Source organism: Magnolia sinica, chromosome 12 (genome assembly GCF_029962835.1).
Source record: "Magnolia sinica isolate HGM2019 chromosome 12, MsV1, whole genome shotgun sequence".
Classification (NCBI taxonomy): domain Eukaryota; kingdom Viridiplantae; phylum Streptophyta; class Magnoliopsida; order Magnoliales; family Magnoliaceae; genus Magnolia; species Magnolia sinica.
The window spans coordinates 4,339,706-4,361,179 of NC_080584.1; the positions used below are offsets into that span (position 1 = coordinate 4,339,706).

The following is a 21,474-nucleotide window of genomic DNA, read 5'->3' on the forward strand; positions in this document are numbered from 1 at the left end:
CCGCTCATGCACGTTTGCAACCATATTTAGAGAAGATTTCACCATTGACTTCGGTAGGGTGTAAACTCCATTTTCACATGCACCTTTGAGTAGAACCTTCCCCGTGGTCTGATCCTTAACAAGTAAAAAAAGAAGGATGAAATTCAATAAAAACATGGTTTTGAGATGTAAAATGATGGACTGAAATAAGATTTTTTCGTATATGAGGAACACAAAGGGTGTCATTTGAATGAAAGGTGCGGGTGGGTGAGTAAAGAACCAATGAACCAATGTGTGAGACATGTAAACTTGAACCATCACCGATTATAACCTCGTCAGTGCCATCATATTCCAAATGAACTGATAAATTAGCCAAATCACTAGTGATATTGTGAGATGCTGCCGAGTCAATAAGCCATGCATTTTGTGTCATGGGCTAGTGATGTTGAGGCATAGTTTGCCGTTGCTGCAGAGAACTGCACACGGGGATAGTATTTTGCAATGTGACCTAATTAATCACAAAGTTGGCATTTTGGGGTGTAACAACACCGTCCAGCTAGCTTGTTTTTCTTATTGTCTCGTGGGCCACCATTGTTTCGGTACTGGGCCGAAGGAGAGTTTTGTTGTTGAGATCCATTGTTACGGCCATACCTATTTTGTTTTGAGAAGCCCTTAGAGTTATGACCTCCAGAAGAAGAGGTGGGACCAGGTCATCGACTGGAGTAATTGGCAGAGGCGACCAACTGCTGAGATGTGGCTTCAAGACGTCGCGGGTAGGCATTGTGACCTAGGAGAAGGTCATGTAATTCCTTGAATGTGAGTGGGCGTTCTCGTGTGCGAATGGGGGTTGCGATTTTGCGAAAGTCAACTCCCAGTCCATTTAGGATGTAGAGCGTGAGATCATCTTTAGAGATAGGATGATCAATGAGGGAAATTTCATCTGCAAGAAATTTGACGGTGTGCAGGTATTCTTAAACCGTCTGATTGTCCTTCTTTATCAAGGTGAGTTCCTCTTTAAGCTGCATTGCACGAGTGCGGGGTTTGCTCGCATACATGGTGTGTAATTTTTGCCATGCTTCATGGGAGGTTTGGCAATGGAAATGAATGGTGTTATGGTGGTGGTCGTTGAAGCCAAAATAGCACTGAGGATAAGCTTATCTTGTCTTATCCAGTGGGTTCTTTGAAGGATGGAAATAGAGGGATCATTGGGGTTGGGACAAAGTTTATCACCAGTAACATAATCAAGTAGATTATACCCAATGAGGAGGTTTTCGAACTGGGCACGCCATTGAGGGAAGGTTGAGGGTGTGAGTTTTTCGTTTATCTGGGCAGTAATATTGAGAGCAATAAGAGGGATATCTATTAGAGATGGTGGGGTTGTGATCGGGGTATGGGTATTTTCAGTGTTTGGGATCGAGTTCTCATGGGAGGAAGGCTCGTTTGATACCATAATGAAGTTTGGAAATATTGACCCTACATTCCTTATTGTTATCTTTAAAGAATATATATAAGGAAGGAAAGCTAAAAATAAGTGTAACTGTTACAAAAACTTTGACTCGTGATTTGCCATGTTCAACCTAATAATCAAGTAGTTGTTACATGCAGATGTTCAACCTAATAATCAGCTAAGAGTGATCTTTTCCTTGATTTGAGGAGTCCTCCGCTATACACCTCTCATGTATGTTTAGAGGACAAGAATTGTATTCCCATTCTAATTATTAAGAATGGTTCCAGATCCAGAAAGGCCAATCGTTGTGGAGGAAAATAAACTGTAATTCAGTTCCCACATTCCCTTATAGGACGTTTGCACACTAGTCTACAAGAGGTCATGTTAGAGACCGAGGTAGAAAATATCATGCAATTTCAATTGGAGGGAATATCCAAAACCGAATGCTGCCTTACCAAAGCTACTTGGACTCTTCACTGGTTTCAATTATTTTCTGTGTTCTGATTTTGTTCATTATCCTCTCATCCCAAATCAATATTAAACATTTCTTCTGAAATTTCACATTATAGCATGCTATGAAGGAACACCACCTGGTGGTATGTTGGTAATTAGTTTTAGAGATAGGAAATAGTCATGCCCAACTGATTAGATAAGCTACCATCCAACAAGTTGGTATGTTCCCTAATTAGGGATTCAACATAGTAAATCCCTAATTAACGTTTCAACATTGTAAATCCCTAATTAGGAATTCACTAGTGCAGAATCCTAATTAGGGTTTCAACATTAAATAGGCTCGATCTCAAGAGAGATTGAGCGCGAGATTGACACACAGAGAGAGAGAGAGAGAGAGACTTAAGAGAGGGAGATTGAGAGTGATTGTGCCACATACGGAGGTTGCTTTGCCGCTCGATTGAGAGAGAGCTCTCGTTCTCCCAAGCAGAACAGAGCGAGCGAGAGAGAGAGAGAGAGAGAGAGTCGCGGTCGGTAGCTGCTGGAGTTGCAGCAGACGATGGAGCTGCACACACACAGAGAGAGAGAGAGAGTGTGTGTCACGCCCCAGACTCGGTAACCGGATTCACAAGGAACCCGATGGCCGGTTCTGGCCGTAACAGCCTCCGTAGTACCCCATTCTCGGCTCCTGAAGCAGGTTCCGATCCTGGGATCCTACAAGGAGGATTTTCATAACAATATAACCATTTCTAATACGAGCATACCCAAGATCATAACAAGTAAATCTGAGAATAAAAAAGGCACATATCACAAAATCCACTATGAATTTGAACTTTTACAAGTTTACATAAGGTCCAAAAGGACATACAAGATAATAGAAGAAAAAAAGGAAGGATGCAATACTAGGTCCTCAAGCTCAGCTCTAATCCAAACTCTGCCACTGCGACACCTGCATAGGATCTCCTCCACGCATCAATCGTGCATAAGCTTATAGAAGCTTAAAGGGTGGTGTAAGTGTGTGATAATAGTGCACAGAAGAATAATAGGTGATACAGGAAGGAGACATGCTCAATGAGAATATCACTAGCCTTACCAAGGCTTATCATGAATATGATGCAATGAGTACTGGACGCCATACCAAGGCAATGCATGAAGGGGCTTACATAACCAATACTAATGCGATGCAAGTAATGCCAGTGCTCATAACCAAACCATATGTCAAGTATATTTCCAATCATAAGGAAATCACCGGGGTTCATCACACTGCTGGATGACTGCCGCTCTACAGACCCCGCACAGTCAAACGAGCATAAGAGACCTCACTACCCGCCTGTGGACAACTAATCACCAACAAGGTCTGACGGTAGCGGACCCATTCACGAGCTGGTCAGACTCAGCCTAGCAATGCCCTCTTACACCAGGCGAGTAAGGCCACACCCCTATCCAACCGACTACACGAGAGTCGCGGCCTAATGGTATAAGGCCCTCGTGCGCTCATATATTCCACCCGGTCACGACGTTGGAGCAGATCTTGGTACCATGGAAGTTTTGAGAATTTCACCCATGGGCATCCTATGCACCCAGTATGCTCAAGTAACATTTCTGGTGTCCAAACCTGGCCATCCATGATGTATCTATGGAGGCTACAACCCTGATGAAGCAAGGGTGATAATGCTCATATTATGCAATGCCAGATGCATGAATCACACAATCAACTATGCATCAATTCCAAGCATCCAACATGCTCAAGAGGGAATATTACGTCCCTCGGGAAGACAGCATGCAATGCCCAATGGCACAATCATAACCACACACACAGTGTCATCCAAGCATATAATGATGCACATGGGCCATGAAGATGGGTCTAGGCGCATTATGCGGCGATATACAAAGTAAATTACATTCCTCCTATCCAAGAAGGAATCAAGACTAGGTACTTAGACAATATCCATAAGGAATCCCACCTCTAGTGGGGGCCCATTTACCTGGGGTAGCCCACGAGACTAAGCATACAACTACGGGTCTAAGTAATATAGAAATGAGCCTAGCAACTATCTAAGATAAATATCCAATCACTCTTAAATACAACCGGACCTAAAGGGGTCCATAATGGGGACATTTAACCACCATTCCCCAAAAAGGCATATCAACCATGAACTATATAGATAAAAGGCCCAAGGCCTACATTTAAGATAAAAATAAAAGTAACCACATACATATATTTCTCATAATAGGCCATAAAAAGATATAATACCACTTTTAACAACATGGGCTCTAAGAGGAGATTTAAGGCCCAAGGCCCAATTCCCAATGGCCATAGAATCCATGCATTAAGTTGGACTTGGTGGGCAGCCCGCGTACACAATATACGGCCCAAAAAAATAGGTTTAAGTTTGGATGAAATGGGCCCCACTACATCGGCCCAATAACTAGCAATTTAAGTAGGCAACTAAGGGCCCAATACTATCTTTACCTCAGCCCACAAGTCCATCAAAATGGTGGAAGTCGGCCCAATGTATGGTTGGGCCAAGCTGGGATGTCCCTGCCCAATCTAGGTTCACTGGATGTTCCAAAATTCTGATCTTAAGATGGTGGTCCTCATAAGATCACTAAAAGTGACCCAAAAGAATGCACTGATTAAGCCCAAGGATTATAAGAAAGCATAAGCATGTAACACGTACACAAGTTCTCAATATGGTGAGCCCCACAGCCAAATAAAGTTGTAACCATAAAATTGTACATCGAAGGCCCTTTGATAAACTTTTGGCCCATTTGACTTCCTGGGCCTGCTAAGGTCCAGAAATTAGTTGAGTATATGGAAATAATCTCATGAAGGCCAACTATACTCACTGGGGAACCCCACTAGATGGAGAGTGTGTATATATCATGAAAAGATCAAGTGGGCCTGCTACTGGATTGTGAGTCTAGCAGCAACCCAAGGCAGAGAGTGCTTCCACAATCGGGTGATCCAAGGCATGGACGGCCTGGACCAAACATGTATTAAGGTAAGTTCCACATACATGCACATTGAGCCTTAAATAAATAGTCTAAGGTCTATGGTGGGCCTTTAACCACCTATAGAGAAACCTATGAGCTTACCTTAGGATCACCCAGGAGGACATCCAACCTCAACTGGTTTCCAAGAGGTTGCTCACCACTACCCATATAATGAAAGATCTAAGGCCTAAGCAATGTGTGGACTAGTAGGCCATACACCAAGCCCAACTCATAAGCTATATAGTGGGCCCTTAAGTAAGGTTTGGGCCCAACCACAAAGGTCATAATTATACATATTGTAGTGGGCTTCATGGGCAGCCCAATAATTCATTTACATGGGCAAGTTTCAGATTTAACACAAGTAAGTTGGGCCTCACTTTTGGCCTAAGTACAAGGTCAGTTTAGTGGGCAGCCAAGGGCCCGACTTCTTGTGTATCATTGCCCCTAAGCCCATCACAATAGATAGGAGAGTATAGGCCCAAGATCAATGGGCCTATCCAAAAGAACTGAGTCCACAAGGCCTACTTGCTAACACAAACATGCATATACTATATCACATAATGGGCCCTAAAGAAATGGCCCAAAACAAAAGTCATTCAATTCATACATTATGGTGGGCTTGAGGGCAGCCCATAAACCCAAGAATACACATAGGCAAGGCCTATACTGACAGTGTGGGCCTTGCCACATCAGCCCAAAGACTTAACAAGGCCCTCCACAATATACATTTATATGGGCCTCACAAGTCAGCCCATAATTAAGCATTTCATGAGGGCATCACGGCTAATAAATACACACGGTCAGCCTGTAGACGGCTCGTTGGGCCCGTGAAACAATAAGGTCAGGCCCTACATGATCTTGGGCTCAAGAAATAGGTTTCCAGCCCATTGGGCCTATAAACTTCCAAAAATCTGGTTAAGGCTAACCCACAACATCACCACAAAGGTGAGCCTTAAGAGCCACTAATTATACCCAAAAATATCTAAGGAAATAAGGCAAGGAGTGTGTGCAACACTCCCTTAAATCTGGTGGGCCACAACAGCTCCAAAACAATCAACTATGGAGCAAATTTGGGCCCCTTGTTGGAATTCCAGCCCACCCACTTCCTGGACCTGCTAGAAATCCAGAAATTTATGTAATTTAGATGGGTTACTGGCCCATGGTGACCCACACATATCAGTGGGTCCCACCAGATGAGAGGGGAATGCACAACACACATTAGAAGTGGGCCATGCCGCTGGAATACAGGCCCAGCAACAGCCCAAGGTAGGGGCGTCCCGTGATGGGTAGTCCTACGGGCCTGAGTATCTGGCCCAAAACTGACCCAAGTTTGCAGGCCACACCACAATCAGTACAGGAGCCCGATGGCCATGAAAATTTACAGGATAATCCTCCCATAGGTAGACCACGAATCCTCAAAATTTTGTAATTTTTGGACAGTCAGAAGTATTTTAATTAATTTAAATAATACAGGCCATCAAGAAAATCTGGTGAATCGGGACACCTGAACGTGGTGAGCCATTCCAGCACTTGTCACGGTGTAGACAGGGCTCCATTGGCCCCAAAAATTTGTAGGTGAGTCCCACCATGGGTGTACCACCTCCCTGTAAATTTTCATGATTTTAGGATACTCAAAAGTATTTAAATTAATTTAAATAATACAATCTATCCAGGGTAAAATATTGCTGGAATATAATTGTCCTCAATTTAGGCCATCCAATGGGTGGGTTCTGGGCCTCCAAAATTCTTGAAATTTGGACCCAAGGTCCCTCATCAAGCCTAAAATAAGGTAGGATCTAGAAATATGGCCCACCTTCTTAGAAATTAATTTTTTTAATATTATTTTTATGGGACTATGCTGCTGGACTGCACAGCAGAAATTTCTGGCAGTCCAGTATATTGGCCCCCCCAAATAGGATTCCTTGGCCCTGAAATTATGTGGATAGGTCCTACCATAGGTGGGACACCTCCCTACAAAAATTTAGGATTTTTGGGATAGTAGAAATATTTTATTTAACTCATGAAATTCATGGACAGCAAGGTCCAGATTTTTATTTTCCTGTTGCAGCAATGCTGCTGTCCCTGACTTTAGCACTCCATTTGAGTGGGCCCAGGTCTATGTAAATTTGAAAAAATGCAAGGCCAACCTTCCTATACAAGTATACAGTAAGGTGGGGTCCACAAAGGTGGCCCACCATTTCAAAATCAAGCTGATATTTATGAGTTTCCAGCAAACAGTGTAGCTGGACAGTCCAGAAAAATCTGGACCGTCCACCCTCCTTGGCCCACCCTTTTGGGTGATCAAATAGGGACATTTGAAGGTAAGGTTTAGCATACTTTTAGGTGGGGTCCACACCTCAAAGAGAAGTCTAAGAAATCAGGAAAAATGGGACCACAAACAAGGCCTACAACACATACATTACAACATAAAAAAATTCCAGTAATCTGGACAGCAACATGTTGCTGTCTAGATCAGCCCAAAAAAAATTAATAAATGGGAAATAAATCATAGATTCCACAAGGTGGGGTCCACCCTGATGTGTCACACAACTCCTAAGCCCAGCCCCTCCCTAAAAAAAAATCCATAAAATCAAGCCCAAAGGCTTTCCAAATCAAGCAGCAAAACTAGGCAGCACAGTTAGGTCTGGGTGTCCAACAACTTGGGCCTGGATGTCCCAAAAATTTAAAAATTCTGGTTGCATGGCACATCAGGTGGGCCACATAATCATTACATCCAAACCATAGAAAGGGGAGAAGAGAAGAAGAAATGAAATCTCATCAAGATGGGGTCCATGGAGAATGGCCCCATCAAGATCACATGCATGCAAGTGTTGGCTAAAAAAAAACCTTATCCAAGGAGTGGTGGACCTTCACCATTGATGTGGTGAGTCCTACACTCTCCATATGATGCAACAAAAGATCTATGAAAATAAGAACCATGCAATCTATCCCACATGCTCACCCACTTAATGGATCTTCAAGATTCTTCAATCACCATGCTCCTTAAGCTTCAAGGAAGGAGGTTCAATGGTGATGATGGATCTTTGATGGTTAGATCTAGGGGAGAAGAAGAGGATAGAGAGCTGGAAAAATTCAGCAATGGAGGACATTTGCAAAGAGGAGAAGAGAGAAATGAAGAAAGAGAGAAGGAGATGAGAGAGTTTCTAAGGTTAAAATGATTGCTTTCTTAGAAAAAGATGAATTTTTTGAAAAGAGAAAATAATCATTTCTTATGGGATAGGGTGGCTCATCATTGCCTAGAGAAACTAATCTCATCATGGTTTTCTTGAGAAAAGAAGCCATCATTGCTAGGCTAAAGGTGGCTTACATGGGGAATAGTGCACATGGGGAAATGTGCAATGAGGTGGGTCCCACCAAAAATGTAATCAACGGTCCAAATAATGAGCGGCCCATAACTTTCGATGGACACGCCGGATTTATGCATGAGATGCGGTGCTAGAACCGCGGCGACGATGCAGTCGCAATGGCATAGGTCTTGGGTCAATCCGAGTCGGGTTTACGTGACCAAACTCAAGGGTGACCGCAATCACTATCCGAAAGTCGCGGGTCGCCGAAATTTGACCGGTAGGACCGCGGGACTAAAATACATGAGATGCATACTCACACACACACATGCGCACATGCGAACTCGGGTCAGGTCTCACAGAGAGAGAGAGAGAAAGAGAGTGTGTGTGTGTGTGTACTCGGGGTCTTGGAGTTGGAAAGAGAGAAGATAAAGTTAGCGTCGTGGAGTTACAAAGAAGGAAGATAGAGTCGGCTCGTGTGCAGAGGTACGGGCACTCGATACTAAGATCCACTCTGTCCACTCGAAATAAGGGTGTTGTCGTTTCAACACTTGAGGTCTTGGTATTAATCCCTAGCGGGGGTGGCTAACATGGAGTGTGTGATCTAACATGGGTGTGTACTGACAAGCTAACCCAAAAAAAAAAAACGACTAAATGAGGGTGTAGGGCTTTATATATATTATATATATATATATATATATATATATATATATATATATATATATATATATATATATATATACACACACACAAGGAAACGCTCACCTGCGAACCAGTTCGTGCGTATTACATACGAACTTTTTTAAGAACCCATCATACGTGATGTGGATCCAAAATCTGAACCGTTCATGTGAAGCAGCACCTCGTGAAACCCCCAGGGACCAAGTTTTACTTTGATCTAAAACTTTGATGGGCCATGAAAAATGAAAACAGTTTCCTCCCTTGATTTGCATTTCTCTTTGCTATGGCCAACCAGAATTTTAGATCAAGGTAAAAATTTGTCACTGAGAGTTTCATGGGATTCCGCATCACATGGACCGTTCAGATTAGACACCCATGACATGTGTGCAAAGGTGTGCAGGGGAGCATGACTCTCTAAGAAGAAAAAAAAACACGACTAAATGAAGGTGTAGGTCTTTATATATATATATATATATTGGTCGGCGCCTTCTTTTACATGGCGCCCGTGAAAGATGCACGCAAAGTCCACGTTAAGCCCGTTTTTGTTGTAGTGGACGCATGAAACTTTGTGGATATACACACCACACCAGTGGTCAGAAGGTACGGGCACTCGATCCCAGGATCCACTCTGTCCATCACTTTCTAAAGGCCTTGATAGGACAGGAATCCAAAATTCAGATAGGTCTCAAACCGGAGTGGACCACAAAACATGAACAGGTGGGATGGCAATTAACCATCACGATAGGCGTTAGGATGGTTTCAACGGTTGATATCATTATCACCACTACTTCTTGTGGTGTGATCTACTTGAGCCTTGATCTGCCTCATTTTTTTATTATATACTCTAAAATGACTTGGCAGAATGAATGGACAGTGTAAATAAAACCCATACATCACGGTTGTTACGCCCTGTCCGTTGCCCACCATTCACTGGTTCGTTCCAACAACCTGGCATTGACTTCTAAATGGTATCTTGCACGCCATAGCTGGTTTTATTTGAGTTACCATATGCCACATGTATATTTGAGTGACTTACAAGCCTCAAAAACTTCTCGTGGGCCATTAAAAAGGTTTTAGATCAAGATAATTGGTTTTTTTTCTTTAATCTTATTTCAGGTCTGTGTGACCTTATAAACAGATTGGATGCCAAATAAACATTACGGTGGGCCCTGTGAAGCTTTTAATGGTGGAAGTTCAATAACCACTAGTGGGCCTCTATATAAGAATATTTTCACTTGAATAATAGACTAAAATCGTCTTTAAAAAATGGATTGACGGTGTGGATATACAATAAATTCATTAAGAATTTCCCCACGGCCACGGCGTCACGGAAGTCAATGCATCCCCCTTATCACGAATCGGCGACCCTTCCCCCCGAGAGTTTAAACTTAAATGGTAGTCTAGCGCCATTTTGAAAATGGTTGTGGCTCAGCTCATCTTCCTCAGATGAGATCAGGCATATATATACAGCTATCTAGACCATTCAAACTGAGGGTCCCACTTTGAATGGTGTATGACACAAAAATCACACAGTGATCAAGAAATCCGAACTATGGGATGTAAGTGGTCCTAATTCAAAGGAAAAAATTAAATCAAACGGTTAATATTATCTTCCAAATGTAATTGTTTAGTTCTTATTTGACAAGTTATTTTTGGACCATCTCGATTGCCATGAAATTATGATATTTTTATGATTTAATAGTCAACATTGATTTTTAAATGGTGGAGGACTAACAGGACTAACATGCTGACTCCCAAGTCAACTTGCCAACGGCCAAATCCATCGACCAATTTTTTTTTCCGTCACAGATTCCGTACCACCCCCTCTGTAACTTCTTACAGATGGACGGTCCTGGTAGAGTATCTTTGGGGCTATCCTTAATGTATATGTTTTATCCATTCCGTCCATAAATTTTTAAATATTAATTTAGGAAAATATTTCAAAAATTAGATGGATCAAATTCTTTAGTGGACCACAAAACAGGAAGCAGTAGTGATGGAATGCCTACCGTTGAAAATCTCATTGGACGACAGAAGTTTCGGATCAATCTGGTATATAAGTTTTCCCTTCATCCATGTATCTATGACCTTATGAAGATGTTTTATGGGAAATAAACATCACGGTGGGCCCTAGGTAGGTTTCAATGGTGGCCGTCATTATAATCACTGATTGCTATGGTGTGGTCGAATCAAGATTTGGATAATCATAATTTTTGGTAATATATAATAAAATAATCTTTCAAAATGTATAGACGGCGTGGATAAAATATATATATCACGGTGGACCCTACAGAGCCCTTGCCAAGACCATCCGTCTCTAGCTTGGAGCTGTTAGGCGTAGTACGCAGTCGGGCTCCTTTTATTCTCTGGAGCGGATTCGGTGAGACCCCGGCCTTACCCAAGACGGTGCAACCCTTTACGTGGGGCCTATATCGATGTATTTATTATATATCCTCTCCGTCCATCCGTTTTCCAGATCATTTTATTGTATTATCCCAAAAATTAAATAGATCCAACTATAACTGGACCATACCATAAGAAACAGTGTTGATTGACTGTTCTACCATTAAAAGCTTCCTAGGGAGTACCTTAATGTTTTGGTGGTGTTTATTTACCATCTAATCTGTTGATAAGCTCACATAATATTGAATTAAGTAAAAAAAAATAAAAAAAATATTGATCCAAAACTTCGGTGGTCCATTAATAGTAAATCACCACTTTTTTTGAGGGTATGGTCCACCTGATGATTGGATCTACTACTTTTTTGGAATATTGCTCTATAATGATCTAGAAAAACTGATGGATGGTGTGGATACATAATTCATACATCAAGGTGGGTCCCATGGTAAGAGCTGCAACAGCTGGGGTGAGGTCGGGGTCTCACCTAATCTGCTGTCTCATAAAACAAAGACCGTATTCTTCCTCACCTCACACCACATAACCTCTTCTCTATAATCCTATCTATCCCATGGCCAGTTCCCTCCAACAAAAACAGTGGCTGAGATTACGGTGGGCCATTGTGCCATCAACGTTCCAGATGATCACGTAGATGTGTCGGTCTCCATGGCGCCTGCAGGAGAAATCAAAGACATGAAGCTAGCTCATAAGGACATTTTCAAGGTGGCGTTCCCTTCGGTAAGTGTGTTGTAAACACAATCTATGATTTTGGAGGAAGGGTATTCGGGGAGGACAGGAAGTTCCTGGGCTGGGATGCTAGGTGGGGCCCAACATGATGTTTGTGAGAAATCCACACTGTCCATCCGTTTTTTCAGATCATTTTAGGAAATTGGCCAAAATTGAGGTGGATCCAGAATTCAAGCGGACATATGAGAGGGAAAACTGGGGAAAGAGTTTTCCTACCGTTGAAAACTTAATGGGATCTACCTTGATGTTTATATGCCATCCAAACCGTTTATAAGGTTATTCCCACTGGGATGAAGCGGAAACACCCAAAACTTAGCCTGATGTGAAACTTCATAGCCGTAAGAATGTCTCAAACGGTGGTCACTAAATCCTCACTGCGGCCCACTTGAGTTTTTGATCCACCTCAATTTTGGTCACGTGTACTAAAATGATCTATAAAAACGGATGGACGGTGTGGATTTCTCACAAAATTACGGTGGACCCCACCTAGCATCCCAGCGTAGTAAGCACGAAATCCGCGTCTATTTGGTCGAATCGAGGCCGGTAAAACTGGAAGTTCAGTTTGGACTGACGTGGTGAGATTTCATTAGGCCACATGGCATTGGCTGGGTTGCCACGCAGGACGCGGATTGCGTCGTACCCCACCCGGACGGCAATCCGTCCGGACAAGGCTCTGTGGGGGCCATTGTGATGTAGGTGTTTTATCCACGCCGTTAATCGTCTTTTCTCGTATCATTTAAGATATGCATTTAAAATTGAAGCAGGTCCACATCTCCAGTGGACCATACCAGAGGAAGCTGCAGTGATAATGACACCCACCGTTGAAACCTTTCAAAGGACCACCGTGACGATTTTATTTTTAAAAAAAATCATCCAACCTATTAATAAGGTCATGTAGACGTGGATGAAGTGAAAAAACAAATATTAGCATGATCCGAAACTTCTCCACCTCTCAAGAAGTTTTTAATGGTGAATATTAAATCCCCACTTTGTGGTCTATTGAAGCCCTGTACCTTGCTCACTGTTTTGCTGATACTTTAAAATTATCTGAGAAAAGCAATGGATGGCTTGGATGAAACACTTACATCATGGTGGTCCCCACAGAGCCCTGCCCGGACGGATTCCGTCCGGGCAGGGGTTGGACGCAATCCGCGTCCTGCCACGCAGGGATCGGATCAGGTGAGACCCTGTACTCACCCAAGACGGTGCGGTCCTTTAGTGTGGGGCCCACCTTGATGTATGTATTCTGCATCCATGCCGTACATCCGTTTTTCAAAATAATTTTAGGGTATTATCCCATGTAAAGCATGTTAGAAAGCTGTTAGGTTGGAATGCAACCTTTGTAGTGAGGAGTTCACCTAGCTGTAGAGTAGGGTTGATACCCTATGGGGCCGGCTCACCATGATATATGTGTTTCATCTAGGCCATTCATGCATTTTGCCAGCTCAAGTGGATGAACTAAAAAATAAAGCATATCCAAAGCTCAGGTGGACCACACCACAGGAGACAGTAGGGATAATAACACCCACAGTTAAAACCCTCCTAAGGCTAATGTTTATTAGCCATTCAACCTGTTTGTATTGTCACATGGATCTGGACAGTGGGAAAACAAAAATATCATCTTGATCCCAAACTTTTGTGGCTCCCAAGAAGTTTTTCATGGCAGGTGTTCAATCACCACTCTTTTTTATGGTGTGATCCACTCGAGCTTTGGATATGCTTCATTTTTGGGCTCATGCCCTAAAATGATCCGCAAAATTGATGGACGGTGTAGATAAAACATATACATAATGGTGGGTCCCAAAGAGCATCCACACCATGCTCCTCACTATCACGGCACCGGGCCAGTCACATCTCTTGCAGCAGCACATCGCCTAATTAAATCTTGCCATGTCCCAACACCACAACGGAGCAATCCACGTCCCCATTTTCCACTTAGGGTGGGTTTTGGAATTTATGTACACGAAGTGGGTCCCGCATGCGGACTAGACCTGTGATTTCTATAATCATACATTCACGCCCCCTTTCCTAGGGCTGTCAATGGCTGGTCTCATGCCACGCAAAATCAAAGTTTAAAATAGGGTGGGCCCATCAGGCTCCATCCGAACAGTTCAAAATCTGGGCCCAAGCCAACCCACGCTCGGCCTGTTGAGAGCCCTACTTCCAACATGGGAATTATTTGATACTTATAAGAGTATGTTGCTGGGTATTTAGGCACTCAGAAACTCCATGTTTTATATAGAAACTCATATGAAATTAGCTGCGGTATGGAATCTGCCTTTTTTAAGCGACTGTCCTCAGATAAGATTGTTTGAACAATCCCATGGATGGTGGACACTTGTTTGTTGAAATAGGACCATTGGATAATTTTGATTTTTGACCATACAATAAATGTCTGCAATCTAAGGGTAGGATAATTGACTTGTGGTCCTTGACACATCTAAACAAGGATCTATAAATTGAACTGTTTAATTTAAAATTTTGAATTACTTATAGGCTACATGCGTATCATACATCACACTCTACTGGAGTATCAAACTTTTTCTCTTAAGGAACAGCTAAAGGGGGTAGTCGGGCATTTGAAAGAACAAACTAAATCCAAACCCACACACCATCAAACTACCCATGTCACCCACAGATAGAGGGTCAAGTTGGCCGGGCTGTGCCAAGCTCTGTCCAAGCCTAGCCCGCAATTTTCAGCATAGGACTGAGTTTGGCCCAGCCTATGACAGGCAAAACTAGCATAGCCTGAGGTTTTTATACTAGCCTTAGCCCAAGCCCAAGCTTGAGTGCTTGAGAGAGAGAGAGAGAGAGAGAGAGAGAGAGATATGGATGGGGGTGTGGTTTAGAGCATAGAAGATGGAGTGTGGTAGGGCTGTGAATAGGTCAAACATAGGCTACACAAAATTAGAAAATTTGAATAGGTTTGGCGCATCATGCCCGGCCTGGACAGTTCAAAATCCAAGTTGAAGTGATTAGGCCCATGGCCAACTTAGGCCCACAACTAACTTAAGCCCAATTGGGCCTCCAATAGAGCCCAACAATGACATAGCCCCATAGTCCCCTGAAGGGGCCAACATGTGTTAACTTTTTCCTGTTTATTTATAGATTTTGGAGACTAAATAATGATCTGCAATTTACTATTTTTGAAAGATATGGAGGTTGACTTAAAATGAGGGGTTAGTTTAGAGATGTGGTTAAGATTATTTTCTATAAGTGTTTTATTATTATTAAGATTTTATCATTCCAAATGGATTAGCTTTATTTGAAGTCAACTACAATTTATTTGGAATCAATCTCCTAGTTGAAAAAATTCTCAATAGAAATTCTGGCAAAGTCTATTAAAAAAGTGGATGGTGCATGAGTTGGTCATTCTAACATTTCTTTTTTAAGTGTAAGTTTTTCTTATGTATTGTGAGAGAAGTTTGATATTAATGTAGTTCTCTCATTTTCTACTCTTAAAATTCTTGTGGGTGTACTCTTAAGGAACAGCTAAAGGGGGCAGTTGGGCATTCCAAAGAACAAACCAAATCCAAACCCACACACCATCAAACTACTCATGTCACCCACAGATAGAGTGTCAAGTTGGCGGGCTGTGCCAAGCTCTATCCAAGCCTAGGCCACAATTTTCAGCATGTATAGCCTGAGATTTTTATGCTAGCCCAAGCCTAAGCCCAAGCTCGAGTGCTCGAGTGCTTGAGAGAGAGAGAGAGAGAGAGAGAGAGAGAGGGCTGTGATCAATAGGTCAAACATAGGCTATATAAATTTAGAAATTTTGAATAGGGTTGGCTCATCATGCCCAGCCACAACAGTTCAAAATCTAAGTTGAAGTGATGTGGGCCCATGGCCCACTTAGGCCCACCTAGGCCTATTATAGAGCCCAACAATGGCATAGGCCCATAGTCCACTGAAGGGGCTAACATGTGTTAAATTTTTATTTTTTATTTTTTAACAAATCTGTTTATTTATAGATTTTGGAGTCTAAATAATGATTTGCAATTTACTATTTTTGAAAGATATGAAGGTTGATTTAAAAATGAGATTGAAGATAGGAGGGATTAATTAGAGATGTAGTTAAGATTATTTTCTATATGTGTTTTATTATTATTAAGCTTTTATCATTCTAAATGGATTAGCTAGATTCGAAGTCAACTATAATTGATTTGGAGTCAATATCTCTTAGTTGAAAAAATTCTCATTAGAAATTCACACAAATTCTATTAAAAAAGTGGATGGTGCGGGAATTAGTCATTCTAACGTTTCCTTTTTAAGTGTAAGTTTTTCTTATGTATTATGAGAGAAGTTTGGTATTAATATGTTCTCTCATTTTCTACTCTAAAATTCCTGTGGGTGCACTCTTAAGGAACAACTAAAGGGGTAGCCAGGCATTTCGAAAAACAAACCAAATCCAAACCCACACACACATGGATAGAGTGTCAAGTTAGCCGAGCTGTGCCAATCTCTGTCCAAGCCTAGCCCACAATTTTCAGCAAGCTTGAGTGCTTGAGAGAGAGAGAGAGAGAGAGAGAGAGAGCTTGGAAGATGGAGTATGGTAGAGCTGTGAATAGGTCAAACATGGGCTACACAAAATTAGAAAATTTTAATAGGGTTGGCAACAGTTCAAAATCCAAGTTGAAGTGATGTAGGCCCATGGCCCACTTAGGCCCACAACGAACTTAAGCCCACCTAGGCCTATTATAGAGCCCAACAATGATATAGGCCCATAGTCCACCGAAGGGGCTAACATGTGTTAATTTTTAATTTTTAATTTTTTAAAAAATCTGTTTATTTATAGATTTTGGAGTCTAAATCATGATTTGCAATTTACTATTTTTGAAAAATATGAAGGTTGATTTAAAAATGAGATTGAAGATAGGACGGGTTAATTTAGAGATGTAGTTAAGATTATTTTCTATATGTGTTTTATTATTATTAAGCTTTTATCATTCTAAATGGATTAGCTAGATTCGAAGTCAACTACAATTGATTTGGAGTCAATCTCTTAGTTGAAAAAATTCTCATTAGAAATTCACACAAATTCTATTAAAAAAGTGGATGGTGTGGGAGTTAGTCATTCTAACATTTCTTTTTTAAGTGTAAGTTTTTCTTATGTATTATGAGAGAAGTTTGGTGTTAATATGTTCTCTCATTTTCTACTCTAAAATTCCTGTGGGTGCACTCTTGAGGAACAATTAAAGGGGGCAGTCGGGCGTTCCGAAAAACAAACCAAAACCAAACCCACACACCATTAAACTACCCGTGTCACCCATGGATAGAGTGTCAAGTTGGCCGAGCTGTGCCAATCTCTGTCTAAACCTAGCCCACAATTTTCAGCAAGCTCGAGTGCTTGAGAGAGAGAGAGAGAGAGAGAGAGAGAGAGAGAGAGAGAGAGAGGTGTGGGTTAGAGCTTGGAAGATGGAGTATGGAGGGCTGTGAATAGGTCAAACATAGGCTACACAAAATTAGAAAATTTTAATAGGGTTGGCGACAGTTCAAAATCCAAGTTGAAGTGATGTAGGCCCATGGCCCACTTAAGCCCACAACCAACCTAAGGCCACCTAGGCCTACTATAGAGCCCAACAATGACATAGGCCCATAGTCCACCGAAAGGGCTAACATGTGTTAATTTTATTTTTTATTTTTTTTTCTATTTATTTATAGATTTTGGAGTCTAAATCATGATTTGCAATTTACTATTTTTGAAAGATATGAAGGTTGATATTAAAATGAGATTGAAGATAGGAGGGATTAATTTAGAGATGTAGTTAAGATTATTTTCTATATGTGTTTTGTTATTATTAAGCTTTTATCATTCTAAATGGATTAGCTAGATTCGAAGTCAACTACAATTGATTTGGAGTAAATCTCTTAGTTGAAAAAATTCTCATTAGAAATTCACACAAATTCTATTAAAAAAGTGGATGGTGCGGGAGTTAGTCATTCTAACATTTCTTTTTTAAGTGTAAGTTTTTCTTATGTATTATGAGGGAAGTTTGGTATTAATATGTTCTCTCATTTTCTACTCTAAAATTCCTGTGGGTGCACTCTTAAGGAACAACTAAAGGGGGTAGTCGGGCATTCCGAAAAACAAACCAAATCCAAACCCACACACCATCAAACTACCCGTGTCACCCATGGATAGAGTGTCAAGTTGGCCGAGCTGTGTCAATCTTTGTCCAAGCCTAGCACACAATTTTTAGCAAGCTTGAGTGCTTGTGAGAGAGAGAGAGAGAGAGAGAGGTCAGTTAGAGCTTGGAAGATGGAGTATGGGGGGCTGTGAATAGGTCAAACATAGGCTACACAAAATTAGAAAAAATTTAATAGGGTTGGCTCATCATGCCCGACCTGGACAGTTCAAAATCCAAGTTGAAGTGATGTGGGCCCATGGCCCACTTAGGCCCACAACCAACTTAAGCCCACCTAGGCCTACTATAGAGCCCAACAATGACATAAGCCTATAGTCCACAGAAGGGGCCAATATTTTTTATTTTTTTCCTGTTTATTTATAGATTTTGGAGACTATCATGATTTGCAATTTACAATTTATGAAAAATATGGAGGTTGATTTTAAAATGGGATTGAAGATACAAGGGGTTAATTTAGAGATGTACTTAAGACTATTTCTATATGTGTTTTATTATTATAAAGCTTTTATCATTCTAAATCAAGTAGCTAGATTTGAAGTCTAACTACAATTGATTTGGAGTCAATCTCTTAGTTGAAAAAATTCTCATTAGAAATTCACATAGAGTCTATTAAAAAAAGGGATGGTGCAAGAGTTAGTCATCTTAACATTTCTGTTTTAAGTGTAAGTTTTTTATTATGTATTGTGAAGTTTGATATTAATATAGTTCTCTCACTCTCTACCCTAAAATTCTTGTGGGTGTACTCTTGTCCCTTCTTTTTTTTTTTTTTTTCTTCTTTCTTTCTTTCTTTTTTAAATTCGGGTGTCAAGATTTCATTGATATGATAAGTGGGTTACACAATTTTAGTACCAGAGAGGGTGATTGTTGGGGTAATTATTAATTCTACGTCATCTTCTAATGGTTTCAAATGGGGTGACATAGAAGAGTTTGTGCAGGCAATCCAATTTGATTAACATAAGCACAAAGTAGGTGGATCAATTCATGCATACAATTGATAATCTTATTAATTAGGTGGGAAAGCTTTGGCGTTGAGGGAATCTAAAGACTGAAGTTGGAGCATATGAACACATAGAGTGAGGCCTTTACCAAGATCCTAACCAATAGCAGTGGCTAGGGCTTATGAAGACATTAAATAGTTGAATCCTTTAATTGTTGGAACGTGACATAGAAATTTCCAAAACAAGAAAGAGATCTATGAAATTAAAGGAAAAGTTGATATTTGAAGTGATTGATGTATTGGCATTGGTTATATAGTTCACTTTGATAGACATGCAAATAGGTCTCAACAATCAAATTGAATGATAAGGAAGTTAGGCTGATGTATAAAATCGAAGACCGGTGTGAATAATAAGCGGCTTTAATTTTAAGACGAAGCCCCGCTCTTAGCTTGATACTCCAACCCATCTTGTGGACCCACTGAAAACCCTACCCACAGATCCTCCATGTGAGATCTACCCTTATATGCCACAGGTTTTTTGAGCTGAATAGATGGAAGCTTTGTTGTGTGGTCATTATTTTCAAATGTGGTGCAACCATGCATACTTTCGCAATATCCAAGCCACTCATCACATGGGACCACTACTTGGATGATTCCTCAGTCATTTTGCCCAATCGGTTGGTCATACATGTACAAAATATATATAGCATTAAGTGGACTCAGCCAACACTCAAATTGAAAAGTATGTGCGGCCCATCTGATGATGGAGCCAGCTTCATTTATGAGAGGATCCATTTAATTGGTAAGATACACCTGATGAACGGCTCCCAACTTTCAAAAGTGTCCCATATTACGTGTGGATGGAGAGTGTCATAAATGTGAATATATGTGTGTTTGTGTATATATCTTATATAAATAAGGTCAAAATAATAATAATAAATTTCAATCATGTTGATGTTTGATTTCTCCCTTCATCTTGGCTATACATGTATTATGAAGTTGGATGGATGTTGTATGCTGAAGGTATATTACATTCCTCTTTCTTTCTTTTTTTCTTTTTTTCTTTTTTTCTTTTTTTCTTTTTTAAGGTATATTATATTGGGTAATTCTACAGATTATCATTGATTTTTGGAAGTAAAAACGATTTTCTCCTTCTTTTTGGTGCTATGGTTTGAAAAACCCTCATTCTCTATCTCCCTCAAAACTACATAGATCGAGAAGCAAAACCCTAACCCTAATCCTAACTCTCATTCTCTATCTTCCTCAAAACTACATAAATTGAGATGCAAAACCCTAACCCTAACTCTCTATCTCTATCTCCCTCAAACCTACATAACTCGTTGCACCCGATTTCTCTTTTTCTCTCTCTCTCGTGGTTGGCGTGATCTCTGTCTGCCTATTCCGATGGGTTTTTATAGAACTCTCTCTCTCTCTCTCTCTCTCTCTCTCTCTCTCTCTCTCGTTACAGGAGGAATTAGCGTCGGTTCTTACGCTGGAAGGACGTTCCAGCAGAGTGCTTCTGACGCCGTGAAATTCGGTTTGTGGGTCGGATCTTTTGTTGAAGTCTGGCGATCATACATTGATCAGGTGGGCCTCACAATAGTCAACTTTGATTTCAAACCGCTTTTTATCCAAGAACTTGCAGTGGGTTTTCTTGATTAAAGAAGATGGATGGCGTTAATGGTAATTCTTCATACAGCATAGATTTCGACATTCAGCTCCTTCATAACAGTTGAAATAATGAAGACAAAATAATAATAATAATAATAATAATAATAATCAAGACACAAATTCGGGACACAAAATTTCAAAGGTCTAGATCTATTTTTCCAGTCAATTCTACAGGAAAAGATCTTCTTCCTTTTCTGCAAAAATCCCAGATAGAAAACAGCCATCGGCGCCATCAAACCAAAACCAAACCAGTAATTAGAACACAAACATCCATATATTGTTTTCCTTATATAATATTTCAACAAGAAGAAAATATTGTATCCAAACCATAACCAAAAGAACAGATAAAAACATTTAATACTAATAACAGAACATCATAACAGCACTCCAAATAAAGAAAATCAAGCCATACCTACGCGATGATGAAAAGCTTCAACACCGCCTCTCTTTGGATCCTTCAGCCTCTCTTTAGATCCTTCATCTAACCCACGTCATGGAAAGGACATGAAAAGCGTAGCCAACCCAAATGAGAAAATTCCGAAAAGGGCTATGACAGAGAGAGATTCGGGGTATGTGTAGCTACGAAGTCCGCCGGAGAGATAACCGACAAGCCCAGCGGCTGAAAGAAACACCGTAGTTGCTGCTGCTTTGCGTATGGCCTTTTGGGTTTTCTTCTTCTCTTCCATGTCTCCTGCTGTTGGTGGAGGAAGCGCAGGC

General features: G+C 40.9%; 1 long non-coding RNA gene across 1 annotated transcript; it reads left to right on the forward strand.

The window, feature by feature from the left end:
• Nucleotides 1-13,325: 13,325 nt before the first annotated feature.
• Nucleotides 13,326-20,847, forward strand: LOC131220818 (uncharacterized). The gene is made up of 2 exons (XR_009158841.1): nt 13,326-14,888; nt 16,572-20,847. It is a non-coding gene; the product is annotated as an uncharacterized LOC131220818 (long non-coding RNA).
• Nucleotides 20,848-21,474: the final 627 nt, after the last annotated feature.